A 5,000-nucleotide genomic window follows, 5' to 3' on the forward strand; every position below is an offset into this window, starting at 1 on the left:
TGGTTTTCCTCCGTCTCCTATTTTGTTTTTATGTTTGTTTTATGCGTGACTGTAGATGAGTGATGTCCGAGAAAGCCTTCGGCTGGGCGGCTGCATAATGTGTTGTTTAGTACATATGGTTTTGAGCTGTACGCTCAAAGCTGGTGATCACCACTGTCTTCTGGTTCTTAAGAAATTTAACATGACGATTGACGCACAGAAGCTGCCCTGATGCACTTGCCTTCAGTTGAGTAAATGCGAGTACAGATTGTTTTATCTGCACAGTGAGTTTGAATTTTAGATTAGGTAAAATTTAAAAGCTGTAGAGCAATTTTTAAGTATTTTAAAAAGACTAAGTATTTGAAGAGACTTGATACCGTGTGTAGTTCTCCTCTATTCACAGATTTTCATGATAGTGGCGGCAAGCTTACCGCTATTGTGTCTGTGTAAACTACATGACATGACAATATACTGAAAGTGCTTAGGCTTAATCAATGTGAAGAAGGATTAGAAAAAGAGGTTTACAGTAATGTTTATCTTATTTTTAACATCGGATTACGATGTCCTCGATTTTCATGCTCAACAACATGGTTTATTAACATATAACTATGTCTTATGTTATTCTATGAGGATGAGAAACTATGGCTGTGTTTCTTTACATTCACATTAGTTTCGTTTCTTTAAGCTTACAGAACATGTGCACTGATTTGACCAATGACAAGTATTGGCTAGTTTTAAAAGTATTTTTAGTTGTTTGTCTTTGTATTAAGAGTCTGAAGAAGTTTTACAAAGCGCTTTACTCGTTTTAATAAATTTCTAGTTTGTTTTCAAGAACTGAATCTATTTCTTTGGAGCAATTGATTTTATTGAGTATTTTACTTTCATTTCATTGCCATTGGAATATCACGCTTTGTTTGGATTGTGCTTGTTTTTATGTACAGCGTGAATTCATACCTCGACTGCCAGCAGCTCTGCTCTTGGATTTGTCTTATTGTTATTTGCTTTGTCAGCGCTGCAGGAGGTGAGGATGGCGAATGAAAGTAGTATAAATATTGAACTTCCTTATATACCACGCACTCTAGAACATACTTCAAGTGTCCTGGACAGGTTTAAAATATGTGTTTCTGGAAATACTAACTCACTAATGGATTTTAATCCAATTGTAGATGGAAGGCCTGACAGTCAGTTGGATGTGAGTAACCTGGATATCTCGAAAGATTTACATGACTTGGAGACTGTTTTTACTAAGTTAATTAGACTACAAGTACAGAGACATTATTTTGAAGTTTGTTTAAGTTTAATTATACCGTGGACTCACGAAAGTGTTGAAGATGCCTACAACTGGTACCCTGCCCAGACCTTTTATACCGTTGGCAACAGCTCAATTTAGAACTGAGTTTCAGTTATATGAAACTATTAATTGAATACCATTTGCCTGAAGAAGAGAGACTGAGAATGACTATTAACAATTTATTCAAAGACTTTGAAACTAAATATGTTGACAATGAAATATGTATGGGTAAACTAAAGAAAGTTATAGAAGATGTATTATTTTTAGAAAAACGGATGTTAGACCAGAAAAAAGCTAAGATTGTTAGGGATTTACGTGATTTTAAAAATAATAATGTTTTTACTTGGCCTAGGGAGATGGCTTCAAACCCATACCCTAACAATGGCTCAAAAGCATCCCAAAAATCTTTAGGCATAACAGGTAATAGTTATGTAAATACTGTACTAAATACACCTGCAAACAACTCTGATAGATTTTTAAATAATAATACTACAGAGAATAAATCATCAAATAGTTTGATGTCAGGAAACAGACAGAGTGAAAGTCCCTGTGCTCTAGGTCCTAATAATAGTGTAAGGAATGATCAGCAGACCATAGAAGATAACATCTTAGATACAGAGAACCATAGCCCTTCTCGGACACAAAATAATGGAAAGGAAATTCGTGTTGATTTAGGAGAAAGCCTGACTGGCTGCATAACTGATGTACAGAGATCAGGTGCAGCTGTAGTGAGACCAAAATCAAACAGTGTAATTTTAAATCCAAATAGGTTTCCTGCCCCTCTCCCCATAGCCCAAAATCATTTTTTGGACAAAAGAAGGTCGACCAGCAGGGGGAGACAGAAGAGGAAAGGTTCAATAGACGATCAGGAACAACAAGGCCCCACAATAAAGAAAATGTGGGGGAGACAAAATCGCTAATTATGAATTTATCTGGAAGAACGTTAAACAAATATGAAGAAGAGGTTTTAAATAAAGGTCTAGGTTTCATTCCTACTAAAAGATGTGATTTAGTAGATACTATCATTGAAACAAAAATGTATATTCGTAACTTACAATTGAGACTAGATTTTGGTCATTCTGATAACAACATAAATATAAATAGACATCGTCCAAACAGTACATTTATACCTCAACTACATCCAACCATAGAAGTATTTGGGAATGTAGTAGAAGATGAAATTTATAGAACTTTCCAGGAAAAACTACCATCGAAGCATGGACGCAATTTGAATTATAAACAAAGACAAGCGTTACAGTCACTAAGGAATGATAATTCAATTATAATAAGACCAGCAGATAAGGGTGGCCCTGTGGTCATCATGGATTATAAGTACTATGCTGACAAAATGTTCCAGATGCTTGATGACACTAACACATTTATAAAATTGACTAAAAGTGAGTTAAATAATATGGTTTTTAGTGTCTATAATACCCTAGATGACCTATTAATGTCACAGGATATAACACAGGAACTTTATGAATACCTAAAAGTGAAGAGTCCAACCATTCCAATTATACAGGGACTTCCCAAAGTACATAAGAACAGTATAGACCCACCATTTAGGCCTATCGTAGCAGGTCAAGGGTGGGTGACAGAACCCCTTTCCATTTATTTGGAGAGTATATTAAGACCTCTAGTTAATGAGAATAAGAAAATTTTGAAAGATAGCAAGCAATTTCTCATAGATTTATACTCTCAAACACAACCATTGAGTGAACAACAGCACTATTTTTTTGTAACGCTGGATGTAGTCAGCTTGTTCACTGTGATTCCCAATGATATAGGGGTTAGACTAATTTCTGAATACTTGAAAGTACATTCAGACTTTTTGGATAAGAAGGTTGACTTAGTTGCGTTGTTACTTGAGACTATTTTGACAAATAATGCTTTTGCATTTCAAGAGGTTATTTATTTACAGAAGGATGGCGTAGCTATGGGCACGTCCTGTGCCAATAGCTACGCCAACCTGGTTATGGCTAGATGGGAAGACATTCACCTGTTTGAGAATCCGTATTACAAACAATATGTTGCAATGTATTGTCGTTTCGTAGATGACCTCTTTTTCATATGGTTGGGTGATGAGCTGTCCTTACTAAACTTTGTTTCATATTTGGACAATACGACTGACTTTTTAAAGTTCACTCTGAATTTTTCAGCTAGAAATTTACCATATTTAGATGTTGAAGTAATTAGAATGACCAATGGCTTAATTAACACAACGATCTACAGGAAAGATTGCCAACGGAATAACATATTGCATAGACAAAGCATGCACCCTGGTCATGTATTCCAAAATGTCCTTAAAGGACAATTTATGAGAGTATCTAGATTGAATCCACAGCAGGAAGATTATGAGTCAGGAATTGATGACATGAGAGAGAGATTTCTAGAAAGAGGTTATAAGGAAAAAGAAATATCAGAAACTATCAATATGGTAGAGAATCTAAGGTCAAGTACAGCGAAACCCTATTTTAAGGCACAAGAAATAACTACGACTACTCCTAGATCCTCGGTAATGGATGTCAGAGCCAACCTTACCTTCAGTAGGATGGATACTCAAGTTAAAAGTTCCTTGAACAAATATTGGGGAATTTTGAAATCAGACAGGGATGTAAGTGAAATAGTAGGTTTAGCACCGAGTATAGCCTACAAGAATCTTCCCAATTTGAAGAGCATTTTATGTAGACCTAGATATACACTAACAAATAGATTAATAAACGATAGGAATACCTCACCTTGTGGACATTGTAATCAATGTGTCTATATTAACAAAGACTCTACTTTTAAACATCCTAATACAGGACGTCTCTATACTTTTAAAACTAACACGAACTGTGAGACTAAGAATGTAATATACTTAGCAACATGTACAGACTGTGAAAGTTATTACATAGGGAAAACAAACAGATCTCTTAAAGAAAGAATTAGGGAACATATATATCACAGTAGAGTAGGCACTGAAACGAATGCCTTAGCCAGGCACAAAAAACTGTCAGGCAAAAATCATAACTTTAAATTTTGTGTCATCCAAAGTGTTTTTAATGGCTTCAGGGGTGGTGATTTAATAAATAGAACTTTAGAACAAGAAACAAGATGGATAATAAGATTGAGATCTGACAGACCACCTGGCCTGAATGATAAAGTACAACTAAAGCCATTCTTAAGAAATAGAAAGTTACGGAGATGAAGACGACTCCCACTACTTCATATAACCTTTAAAAACTGATGGAAAGCCTACTTGTAGTTCCCTTAGGTCTAAGGTTAGAACACGGAGTTTTGTAAGCTTTATTACACAGTCTTTATACAGTATGTCTTCCACACTATCATTTATGAGTAATCCTAGTCCTATACTTAAGGTGCATTTTGTTTTTAAGAAGTGCTCTTGGGTAGGTGTATTCTAGATATCCTACTGGCTATTGTCAAAACATCTATTGATGTTTATATTTCTGAGAAGTATCATTAGTATATTATTGAGATAGTATTTAATTCAGCTGTCATTTGAATTAACAGACTTCATGAATAATGTATTGGTAATTATTATTTTTAGATTTGGATGTCTTAAAGATAGCAAGAAAGACCTTTAAGACTTAGACTGATGAGCCACAAACTGGTATCCGCAGATATTTGCTCAATTAATAACGTATATCAAACTTGAATACGTCCCATTAGAACAGATCAAAGTAATGCGACTATAAAAGGAAAAAACCCTTCCCTTTGACTTTGTAGT

The sequence above is a fragment of the Protopterus annectens genome, chromosome 4.part0 (assembly GCF_019279795.1).
Source record: "Protopterus annectens isolate FY-2018-M chromosome 4.part0, PAN1.0, whole genome shotgun sequence".
NCBI lineage: Eukaryota > Metazoa > Chordata > Ceratodontiformes > Protopteridae > Protopterus > Protopterus annectens.